General features: G+C 40.1%; 1 protein-coding gene across 2 annotated transcripts in view; it reads left to right on the forward strand.

The window, feature by feature from the left end:
* LOC100560578 (very-long-chain enoyl-CoA reductase) overlaps positions 1–13,167 on the forward strand; it is a 46,567-nt gene that overhangs the window by 10,375 nt on the left and 23,025 nt on the right. The window lies entirely within an intron of this gene.

A 13,167-nucleotide genomic window follows, 5' to 3' on the forward strand; every position in this document is an offset into this window, starting at 1 on the left:
ATGGGGATTTGGTTAACCAGTTAAAATTCATGAGTAAACCAGGTTTTTTTTTATAACCTGAAAAATTTGGGGGGGGGGGGTTGAACCCCCAACCCCCCCCCCCCCTCGCTACAGGCCTGCCTGCGACCACACTCCAACTTTCGTACCAAAAGGGTTACAAATCAGTATTTGGCCAACTTTAGATTCGGCTTGGTTATTTAGGGGGCTGATTCAGACAATTGCATTGGATAGACCACATCAGCTCTAGTTTCTGATACAGAACATATGCCATCCAGTAGTTGCCATCTCCTCACCCACAGAAAACCATATTTAATAATCTAGAGTTGAAGTGGTCTATCCAATGCAATTTTCTGAATCAGCACCCCAAATAACCTCAGGAACAGGCTTAAAAATGAAGACACAAAGAAAAACAATGTTTTTGGTTGGGCTGTGTTATTATCCATAGTAGTAACAGTGAGGCTGCAGACCATATTTTAGTTCTTGTGGACCATTGGTGGTCCATGGACCACAGGTTGGGAATCACTGTTTTAGACTAACAATGAACTAAGAAGCTTATTCAGGTACTGGGCAGTGTGCTGTGTTTTTACTTGGCAGGTTTCAGGATGGCTCGATGTACTTTACAGAAGCCAAAGGCAAATTGTTAGAAGCAGAAATATTGCCTGAGCCAGAATGCACAGGGAAAGGAATTGAAGCAGAGATGCCTGAGGCTACAGTACATACCTAAGGCAAGATGCATAAAACGTAAAACCAAATGTGTTTTTTGGTACATGAGGCAATACATTCCCAGAATTATCTCTCCCCTTCTTTGGACTGTGAAAATACAATAATGATGAAAGAACTTCCTGAGGTAGTTGCCTCATGGTGAAGAGTTCAGTATCATTATCATATATGGATATTTTGTAGATGCCCTACATTAAAATCCCGTGAAATCTATGGGGTTGCCACAAGTCCACAGGCAACTTGAAAGCACACACACACACACACTGATGTCTCCTTACAGAGATTAGCTTCATCATACACTTGGAAAGAGGTCACTCTAGTGCATGCTTAAAAAAATATACGCACACACATTTGTTATGTATAAATGAATAAGTGTACAGTACTTTTCCATTCTGAATAATTTATCCCTTTTCACATTAGTGAGTTTGTTTTGTTCTTGTTGTTTTGCTGAATTATTTGGAAACCCATTAGCAGGTCAGAGTTGGTGGAGAAATAGCAATTTTAAGTAATGACAGCTTTGCTGAGTCATATCACTTCTGGAACAACAACAGCATCTTCCTTTTTTTAAAAAAATGAATGTTTTTTTGGGGGGGGTTGCAGTTGAAAATGTTTACAGAAAATGTATGGGCTAAAACAACAATTAAAATGGCAGTGCAGCTGAATTTCTTGTAGTAGAGTACTGTATGATCCTATCTTTTTGTTATGTCCAGAAAACAGGATAGTATTGCATATAACTGGATTTTCCATACCAATGTAATTTTGGTAATATAATTCTGGTAGAATTCTATGCTTTCACTTGCAGGTTTCTCCTGCTTGTTAAACTTGTACTCCAGCAGGAATTGCTGATGTCAAGGGAGCTTCTGAGCAGAATTTATCCACAAATGAGACAAAAGTTCATCTTATAGCTAAATAATAAAATTAACATGAAATCATAAAATGAACCAAGTGAGTATAATGCTAACACAAAACCTAAGGCAGGCTCATGTGTGGGAATACTTTTTTTTCAGGGATCCCGTTCCCAAGTCACGTAAAGCTTTATAGTCAGAAGCAGCACTTAGAAATGTGCCTGGTTGCTATTAAAGCTTTAATTGGAAGTGAGTTATATGTGTTATTATTTATTATTTGTTTATTTACAGTATTTACATTCCGCCCTTCTCACCCCAAAGGGGACTCAGGGCGGATTACAGAACACATATATGGCAAACATTCAATGCCAATTATAACAATGATAGAGATATATAAGCTTTCCATCTTTCGGCATCTTTGGAGGCTGTGCTCAGTTCCGGCCACTGGGTAGTGCTGCTGCTCCATCTCCCTGCTGAAGAGTTTTCTTTGTTCGTAAGCTTCCTCCTTTTTCTGACCGAAACACCAAGCCTAAATAAATACCTTTCCCCTTTTAATGCATTTCCTATTTATCTACTCTTGTTTGTTTTCAAACTGCTGGGTTGTCAGAAGCTGGGCTAAAAGTCAGGAGCTCACCTTGATTTGGGCTTCGGACTGTCAACCTTCTGGTTGGCAGATTTATTGCAGCTTGGTGATTAACCTGATGTGCTAAAGCCTGGCTGTATATCACCAGTCTCATTCAACATTCTAGCAATGGCATTTCTGAATTTTCTGTTCATATATCTTAATTTATAATTTCCCTCCCATTAGAATCAATGACAGGAAAATCAGTTTGTAAAAGCTCTAGAGTTGACATATATTTCCATTGAGGTCATGTTTGGGGATTCACAGTCCACCCACAACATGCCCTCTACTCTGTCCCTTTTTGCTTTGGCCATTGCTGGAGGAGGAAGGTCTGCTAAAGTTTCCACAAGTCCTGAGATGAGATGCCTGACATCCCTTTAAAAAGCAGACCAGTTGTCTGCTCCCATAGAAATGGAGGTACATCCAGAAAGCCATCGGGTGCTCTGAGGACAATTGTTCTGCCTGCTAAATAAATTAATACCGTTATTTGCATCTTTTATTGTCACCTCCTTTTTTAAATAGTTGTACAGTAGGGTTTCCAAATCAGTGTTTTGACATCTGTTGCCAGGCTGCAGGGAAAAAAAAAATAAACACCTATAAATTATTACTGCATAGGCTATATTCTAGAACTTTAATTTAATTCTATTATAATTTATTTATGATTTAAGCCAAGCAAATATTATTTGTACTGTACCTTTCCTGCTGGCACATGCATGCAGAAAGAGTGATGGGTCTTAAGGAAGCAAAGGAGAGCTAAGAAAATAATTGCCTTCACCTTTGAAACCAAGTTGATTGTATTGAATGTAAAGAAGCTTAAACTCCATGCTTAGAATAGGTGCTGGTAAGGTTGCCACCTCTTTTTGTAGCACAGCTTTTGTGCCTTTCTTTCTGCAGAAAAGGCAGAAATTCGGAAGGTGAGCTGTTTTCATTGCAGCATTTCTATGCCAGGGAATTAATTCATTAGCCACTGAATTGTTGCCTATAAAACACACTGGGGCCACACTGAGGGAAAAAGTGGGTGGTAACCAAAGATAAAAGCTTCATTTCTCTTCAGCACATAAATAAATAGAAATATGTTTCATTGGGGTGAGAGGAGGAAGCAATGTAGCGTAACCAGCGAAATTGGAGCTCTCACTGCAGTAGGAGACCTTCAGAAGATAGGATGGATTAGAGTTGGTCACACCCGACAAAGGAGATCAGTCACCAGGATATTCCTGCTCCAGAAGGTCTTAACTGTTGTCATCACAGTTCGGAACTAATATTAGACAATATTCCCCACAGTATTTAGGCAGATCACGTCCTACCTCACCTAACTTGTGATTAAATAACTGCTGGGAAAACTGAAGGATAGTAGTGCACCACACAAGCAGAATAATATTTTGCAAGGGGAACATGAGCAACAACTATTCCCATACCACCACCACCATCACCACATATAGTCAGGGTTTAGGAAAGAAATAAATCAAACTTAATGTGTTGTTGAAGGCTTTCATGGCTGGGATCACAGGGTTGTATGTCTTTCGGGCTGTGTGGCCATGTTCCAGAAGTATTCTCTCCTGACGTTTTGCCCACATCTATGGTAGGCATCTTCAGAGGTTGTGAGGCATGGATAAACTAGGCAAGGAAAGGAAACAATATATATCTGTTGAGAGTCCAGGGTGTGACAAGAGTCCTTTGTCAGTTGGAAGCCAGCATTAATTTTTCAGTTAATCACCTTAATTAGCATTGGAAAGGTTTGTCTCTTGCCTGAGGGGCATCCTTTGTTCAGTCATTAGCCGTCCTTGGGGCTCCTCTGCCCTCAGAGTGTGGCTTCCCATCTACTGTTTTGATTTTAGAGTTTTTTTAATACTGGTAGCCAGATTTTGTTCATTTTCATGGTTTCCTCCTTTCTGTTGAAGTTGTCCACATGCTTGTGGATTTCAATGGCTTCTCTGTGTAGTCTGACATGATAGTTGTTGGAGTGGTCCAGCATTTCTGTGTTCTCAAATAATATACGGTGTCCAGGTTGGTTCATCAAGTGCTCTGCTATGGCTGATTTCTCTGGTTGAATTAGTCTGCAGTGCCTTTCATGTTCTTTGACTTGTGTTTGGGCACTACGTTTGGTGGTCCCTATGTATACTTGTCCACAGCTGCATGGTATCCGGTAGACTCCTGCAGAGGAGAGAGGATCCCTCTTGTCTTTCGCTGACCGTAGCATTTGTTGGATTTTCTTTGTGGGTCTGTAGATAGTTTGTAGGTTGTGCTTCTTCATCAGTTTGCCTATGCGGTCAGTGGTTCCCTTGATGTATGGTAAGAACACCTTTCCTCTGGGTGGATCTTTGTCTTGACTCTCATGGCTTGTTCTTGGCCTTGCAGCTCTTCTGATGTCTGTGGTGGAGTATCTATTGGCCTGTAGAGCCCAGTTTAGGTGGTTTAGTTCACCTTGGAGGAGGTGAGGTTTGCAGATTCTTTGTGCACGGTCTGTCAGGGTTTTGATTGTGCTTCTTTTTTGACTTGGGTGATGGAGTTTTTATGAAGGTATCTATCTGTGTGTGTAGGTTTTCTGTAAACTGTGTGGCCCAATTGTTGATTGGGTTTGCGGATGACTAGAACATCTAGAAATGGCAGTTTTCCTTCCTTTTCTTTTTCCATGGTGAATTGGATTACAAAAAAAACCTTACTTTTTTTGTAAAAACATATTGAGTAGATTTACCTATAAATATTGCTTAACATCTCATGGTCAGAGGCTCTGTAACATGTCCTTCTGAAACTTGGAGCAGAATGATAAAACTGGAAGCTGAAAACATGAGAGCAATCAACTGCAGACTAAGTGAGGCAGAAAAAGAGAGTGTAAGACCAACAAATAAGAAATTACATGGAGAATTGTTATCCATAAATCGTTAGAGAAACATGTAAACTACTGAGTTAGATGCATGCTAAAGTTGCTATAAAGCTGTTGTCCTCCCAACCCTGTTATATGCCTGCAAAACATGGACTGTCTACAGACATCACACTCAGCTCCTGGAACAATTCCATCAGCATTGCCTCCAAAAAATCCTGCAAATCTCTTGGGAAGACAGGCAGACAAATGTCAGCATGATGGAAGAAGCAAAGACCACTAGCATTGATGCAATGCTCCTACGCCATCAACTCCACATTGTCCGAATACTCAATCACTGTCTCCCAAAGCAATTACTCTACTTCTAACTCAAGAACGGGAAACGGAATGCTGGTGGACAGGAAAAGAGATTCAAAGATGGGCTTTAAGCTAACCTTAAAAACTGTGGCATAGATACTGAAAACTGGGAAGCCCTGGCCCTTAAGCACTCTAGCTGGAGGTCAGCTGTGACCAGTAGTGCTGTGGAATTTGAAGAGGCACGAATGGGGGGCGAAAGGGAGAAATGTGTTAAGAGGAAGGTGCATCAAGCCAACCCTGACTGGAGGGTGAAAGGGAGAAATGTGTCAAGAAGAAGGTGAGACCGCCTTCCACCTGGAAACTGATGTCCTCACTGTGGAAGAACATGTGGGCCAAGAATAGGGCTATACAGTCACCTATGCGTCACCACTGAGATACTACACTTGGAAGGCCATCATACTCGGACAACAAGGGATCGCCTAAGTAAGTACATCTATCAACAATGATTGCATTTGAATGTCACTAGGGACTCTCCAGATTTCATTGGACAACAGTTTCTGTGGTCCCTCACCATGCGCTAAACTGTAAGTCCTAATGGAAGATGCAATCCAACAAGATCTCTTTGCCCACCCCTGGTCTAGGGAATTATTGAGTTTGCACACTCTCTTCTGTACAGAAGAGTTGAAAGGTTTACATTTCTGACCAACCATAAGCGAAACCAGTGTTTCTCAAACTGGGTTCCTTCAGGTGTTTTGGACTTGAGCTCGCAGAAATCCCAGCCAGTTTACCAGCTATAGGAGCTGAAGTCCAAAACATCTGGAAGAGCACAGTTTGAGAAACACTGAGATAAACATTGTCTGATGGTTAGTTTCAGACAACCTCATATTCCACATCATGGTTTATGAAAAAGGTTTGTTTAAACTAAAGCAGTTAAGATTGATCACATCTTATCAGGTCCATAGGACCACACTGGCTGAGAAGAGCTAACAGGCCTGTTGGAAATCTAGTCTAGTTCGTATTGCATTAAATCGTCTGTAGTTTAGCACAATGCAGCTATTGCTCCAGAAAACAGCTAGGGAAAAAAAGAGAGTTGAGCTCTTCTAGATGATTAATGAGCTACTGTAATAGAGATTAGTGCTAGTTGATCTGAGGTTCCTGGTAACGCTTCAATTATTCTATTCTTTCCAGTTGTCAGAGGGATGGAAATCCTGCAATTTAGATTGATTTTGAGTGTGTTTGGAATGCTTCCTAAAATGAAAAGAAAAAACAACTCATGAATAAAATAAATGTTTTGCATTATAATTTCATGCACTTTGGGGCCCAGTGGTACTGAATACTAAATATAATGCCTGGGGCATTTTCTGGGCTGAAAAGAATATTAAGCTTCTTTGGCTCAGCTCTTTAGACAACTTATGCTTGAAGAGTTCTACTCCAAAGGCAAACTTCGTTTGAGGGTATTTTATATTCTGTATTTATAAAGCAAATCAATGTGCAAGAAAACCAGCCCCAAAGCAATGGCAAGGCAGTTTACAGATTGCTTCCCTGAATATATTTTGTTCATTTTAATGGGTAATTTTGTAATGTCAGTAGGATGAAAAGCATTGCACGTACAGGGGCCTGGAGGAAAGCAATCTGGGAAGTGATCAGCAGAGATTTGAAACTTGCAGTAGAATTCTAATTCAGTGATTTGTGTACTCTTTCGGATTTCTTGTGTTGGCTGAACTTCTGCCCTTTTGCCAGCTGATCTCAAAGGCAGGTAAGCAGCAGGATCTGGTGGAGTCAGCTCACACTAAAACAAGAATAGGGGCAGTTCCAAACCTCCCTCAACCCAGAAATGCAGTCACTATGTAAAACTTGGTAGAGAACTGCAGTAATTTCCTATATCCTTTAGCTGAGGCAGGGGCTGAATTCAGAAAAGTTTTCATCTGACCTTGTGTTGTTGACTCAGCTAGCTCTTAGGGTGCATCTGCACTGTAGAATTAATTCAGTTCGGCACTATCTTAAGAGCCACGACTCAGTGCTACGAAGCCATGGGATTTATACTTTGGTGAGGCATCAGCATTCTTTGGAAGACCAAAGACCTTGTCAAACTGCAATGCCTATGATCCCATAACACTGAGCCATGAATTAATTGTACAGTAGATTTACCCTTACTCATCGATTGTAGCAATAATTTTGGGATCAAGTGGAACTGGGGTTGCCAAATCTTAGAATATTATCAGCAATCTCAAGTAATGAGGTCTCTTAAGTGATGACATGAGTTTTAGGGCTCTTTCACGCATCTCAAAAATCAGCGCCAAAGCAGGTTTTTAAAATCTGCACCATTGATGCGGATTTTAAAAACCGGCTTTGGTGCGGATTTTAAAAACCCGCTTTGGTGTGGATTTTAAAAACTTGCTTTGGCACCAATTTTTGTCCCCATTCCCATTTAAAAACCCAGGCTTTCCCAGGGAGGATAGCTATATGCCATTGCAATAACTATCAGAATAACATGCAGCCACACGGAAGCCCCTCAAATGCATCTCTAAAAACTAAATAAAACTTAACTGACCGCATTACATTCCTCTTCGCACCACCCTGGCGCAAGGAAACCCTGGTTTGTTCCAAATTAATTTGGTTTTACCGGAGGCGTCTTTTCCCAGTATTTGGGTCTGTCTGGATGGGCCCTCAGGGTACGTGGAAGAGGCACTGGAACATGAGAACGTTTGAGTGTGATAGTTGAGTGCTTTTATGCAGGGCCAAGAATTGTGTAGACTTTGATACAATTGGATTGCAACTCTCAGCAACCATAGCCAACATGGCAAGGAATACTGGGAGCACTTAAACAACATGTGGATAACTGTGATTCCTATCTACTGTTTAATTCCCATCTCCACTCATTCTCACATGGCACGAGGGCTCTTTGGCACAACACAAATGTGTTGCACATGTCAAGCAGTAATTTATCTGTAAGTCAGGAGGAACAAGATGGGACTGGAGAAGGAGTCAGAAGGAAAACCTACTATCTGGAGTAAGTCAGGGTATAGATGCCAGCACTGAGTCTTTTGAGCTTTCTTGAATCAGCCCCGGAGGTTGCAGTCTTAGAAAAGCTTTCTATGGGCTTCCAGTGAGCTTTTCAAAAACACCAGCAAACAACAAAAGGGACTGGAAAAACTCCCCACATGCCAAGTGAAAGCTAAAAATATAAGTAGGATCTATTAGGGATTTTGGCAATTATATCACTGCTGGTTACATTGCGACATCTGCCCAGTTGCTGAAAAATGCTACTACCTTCCCAACCTCACTCTACTAGTTAGCTGAGTTTTGTTCAAACTTTGGGCTGATTTATCGAGATTGCCCTCATACCTGTTTCCACAATCAGGTGAAATGGGAAAAAGTTCCAGATTTAATTTTTCTTGACCCATCTCTGTAACATCGCAAAGGTCAATCTCTCTTGCACTGAGGTTTCAACCTGAAATTTTCAGGAGTGAGCTGTTAATTCAAAGTACAATACCTAAGTTGCACAGTGTTAGTAAGGTTTCTTTGCTCCGCATTTTAGTCACTTGCATAATTTTGTTTTCAGGCATCAAATAAGACTCAGCTGAACATTGGTTTCTGTATGTGGGATGAGGAGAGAACAAATGATAATAATAATAATAATAATAATAATAATAATAATAATAATAATTGACACGACGACATAGTCTGACACAGCAAACAAGATAGATATGCTGGATTTCGTATCACAAAATCACAAGTCGAACCCTTCCCAAGCCTTTAGGACTGTGTGATGTATTTTCGGATAATGCGCGCAGATCCCAGTAGGGTGGCCTTTTGTAGTTGGCAGATAGTAATTTTGTCAATGTCTATTGTTTCCAAATGCCGGCTGAGATCTTTTGGCACGGCACCCAGTGTGCCGATCACCACCAGGACCACCTGTACTGGTTTCTTCCAGAGTCTTTGAAATTTGATCTTGAGGTCCTGAGTTTTTCCTTTTGTATTATTATTATTATTATTATTATTATTATTATTATTATTATTATTCTGTTTTATCTCTCCCAAAGGGAGTCAAAGCGGCTTAACATAACAGCAATAGTATACAATTTTATCTTTTGCATCAGAGAGCAATGCTGTTATTCCAGCCCTGTGTCTGCCAGGCACATCCAGACTGCTCTTTTTATAGATCGGGGCCCTTTTGCACTACACAATTTACAGTAGTATGGTCCCACGTTGTCTGCCATGGCAATATCCTATGGAATTTAGGAGTTTGAAGTTCAATATGAGCCACTAAAGCTCTGTGGCTGAGGCTTCTAAATACTTCTTCCTAAACTATAAATTCCAGATTACTATACGACGAGTACAGTGGAATTTTAGTGCTGTAACTAGAGAATGTGAAAAGACCTCTTGTACCATCTCTTCCTCCTGCTAAGCTGTGCTCTCTGGCTAAGACTGGATCTTATCTACACTGTCATATAATTCATTTTCTGAATCCATATTATCTGCTTTGAACTGCGTTATATGAGTCCACACTGCCATATAATCTAGTTCAAAGCAGATAATTTGGATTCAGAGACTGGATTATATAGCAGTGTAGATGCAGGCTAATACACTGTGATTCAGGAGTCCTGGGAAACTTAACGTTTCCCTCTGAGACTATTATTTATCCTATCATTTTTTTAAACTAGTGTGTCTCCAGAACATAAATTGGCCATTCACAGTTACTCTCCTTTTTTGGCCCTCTTCCACACGTCTGCTTATATACTAAAAATAGTGCAAAAAAGGAAGGAAAGCTGTGTCTTTCATTGTTATGTATGAAATTATGATTTAAATTAATTTATTTTATGTTAATATTTTTGAAACAATATTTTGTTTCCAGGTCAGTGCATATTGTTGTCTGTACTGAATGTCCCCTTTTTAGTGAAAGGGTAGGGTATATATATATATACACTTTAAAATAAAAACAGTTGTACTAATGCATGAACTTCTTGTGGATGAGAACTCCTGGGTAAATGGGTGAACCTGTTCAGATATTGGAATGAACATATACCAAACCAAGCCAGAAAAGTCCTTCCTTGCTATGTTCTGTTAATTAGCAGCAGGATTGGAGGCAACAAAAACAGATGCTTGCCTGGAAAGATTATGAGAATGTTCCACTAATGACCATGACACAAATGGGCCAAAGCGGGTTTGGATACCTGGGTCTCTTCCTGCCTTACTGGACTTTGGTCCCCATGTAGGCTGCCCTGAGTCCCTTTGGGGGATGGGGTGGGATATAAGAATAAAGTTGTTGTTGGTGGTGGTGTTATTATGCATACAAAAAATAAAGGATGCCATTGGTGTAGCTCTGCTTCTCCTTCAGACTGGTTTAGGTTATCTGTGGGAAAGATCCTAGGAGGATTTATGAGTGGGTACATTTGTGGTGCATTTGTTTAACATATTCTAAGCCATGATGGTGGGATTAGAAGCAGATGAAGCTTCAACACTTAGGTGAGTAAGCTCAGGAGAGGACGGAGCAATGGGGCAGGAAGAGACCCAGATATCCAAACCTGCTTTGATCCATTTGTGTCATGGTCATCAGTGGGACACTCTCATAATCTTTCCAGGCAATCATCTGTTTGTGTTGCCTCCAATCCTGCTGCTTAGCAACAGAACGTAGCAAAGAAAGATTTTTCTGGCTTGGTTTGGTGCCAGTTCTGAGAAGGTAATTTTGATCTGAAAATAGCCCTATACAGAAAAATACTTGGAAAGATTCAGTTCACTACTAAGAAATAATCATATGGTTGGGGTGTGAGGAAAGAAACTATGCCCGATCCATAATTAAATCAAAGGGGAGGCTCGCTTACATAAGCACTTTCTAGCAGAGCAGGCAAGATTAAGTTCCTTGTGTGCAGCTCTTACTCTGGCCTCCTTATTCATACATTGTGAAGTAAGCATTTTTCTTGTGATTTTAAAAAAATCAATATGGCATTCACTTTCTAAGTACCAAGCAGAACAAGCAAGCAGCAGGAAAGTGCTGTTCCAAATAAAAGTGGCTATAGCCATAAATGTAAAGCTGTGCTAATCGGCCCCTGGAGCATTCCTCTGATTGCTCTTTTAAAAATGGAACAATCTACAAGCGTTTAGGAGAGTTACCTATTCATTTCAGTATTTTTATTTGGCTTTTTCTGTTCCACCTTTATCAATGCATATTTCAGGTAATTTGGGAAAGGATGTAGTGTGCTGTAATTTTTTAAGCATTCTTTTCATTCATAGGAAGAATCCAACCCATCAGCAGTAGTAAAAGTAAAGGGCAATGCATTTTGATTCATATGTCTATCTACTCAAAAGAAAGCGCCACTAAATTGGTTAGGATTCATGTAAATTTTTCATGTAAATTCATGGAATTTTTCAAGGAAATTGTTTTGTTAGAAATTAAAGTAATAGGCTAATATATACACTGTGTATTGGATATTATAAGGTAAACCATAACTGGAAGCTCCCAATGACTAGTTGGCCATAGCAATATGATGTTTTCAAGCCACTGTTGCAGAGCCAACAGAAGTAGATACACTGGCATAGCTATCCATTATGCCTTTGCTTAAACATGATTATGGTCCTGGTGGACTGAGTGGACAGATAAATACTTGAAGAAAACTTTGTGGGGAATGTGGATTTGGGGGGGGGGGCATAATGGTTGTAAAAAGAGAGGGAACTGCTGTTGTAGCTCAGAAAGCAGCAGAGGATTTTTCAGAGGATGAGGGAATTGATTGTTTTCAAAGTGAAGAGTCTGCTATGATCAGAAAGAATTGCAGGCTGAGGAGGCCGTTGTTTGGAATTCCTGTGTTTGTTCCCAGGCTACAGAAAATGAAGATTTCAATTCCCTTGTGAAATGGCCTTCGGCCGATGGGACATTTTCCTGAGAAGCCAGATTAGGTTTGAGAATGGAAGGGGTGAAAAATAGACTAATTAGATGTTCTGATAGAATCCGTGAGAAGTCCTTGAAGCCCAGGTGCATTTGACATGATCTCGTGGCTTCTTGCTTGGCTTAAATTAAGTGGGGATTATTTTGTGCCTTTCAGAGGAGACAATGTTACTATAAGGATGGTATTCCTGTCTCGGCTCTCAAGTTCATGATTCAAGTTTCCTTTTTTTGCCATTGTTCCTTGAAGGGTTTACCTTGGAAAAAGTTCCTGTTTTCATACTTATGGATTTCTGTTTGAATAACTGCTGTGGACTTTGCCATTTTTGGAATGTTTCTATTTTGTTTTTTCTACTCTACTGCACTTTTGGAAAATGACCTTTTCCTTTTGTACATGCTTTTCTTAATAAACTTTTGCAGACTCTGGTGTGGTGCTGGGTGAAAAGGTGTCTCAAGGCTAGCACAAGAGTTGTTGTATGGTTGTCCACATTGAGATATGATATGAATACCAGTGGAAACAATATATTGAATCATTTCAGTGCTTATTTCTCAGCCTAGATCTACATTGCCATATGTTGCAGTTTCAGAATGCAGTTTAATTATATCGAACTGGATTATATGGCAATGTAGACTCTCATAATCTAGTTCAATGCAGATAATAATTATTATTATTTTATTTCTTGCCCACCTTCTCATGGCTCAAGGCCAGTTACAACATAGCTAAAACATGATAAAACACAAATTCAAAAAAATCTACATATATATATATTAAAATACACAGAACAAAGATTAAAATATAGTGAACACAAGTTTAAAATTCATGATTACAGCTGACTGGGTAGCATTCTGTCCTCTGAATCTTCTTCATTTGGCAATGTGGACTTTAAGTATCTTATAATGATGTTAAGAGCAGATTCGCAGTCCCATGGGATGGAGGGATGGTTTCCACCTCTCTCCTCCAAAAAGAAAAAGTCACTGGGTAACCATG

The sequence above is a fragment of the Anolis carolinensis genome, chromosome 4 (assembly GCF_035594765.1).
Source record: "Anolis carolinensis isolate JA03-04 chromosome 4, rAnoCar3.1.pri, whole genome shotgun sequence".
NCBI classification, from domain to species: Eukaryota; Metazoa; Chordata; class Lepidosauria; order Squamata; family Dactyloidae; genus Anolis; species Anolis carolinensis.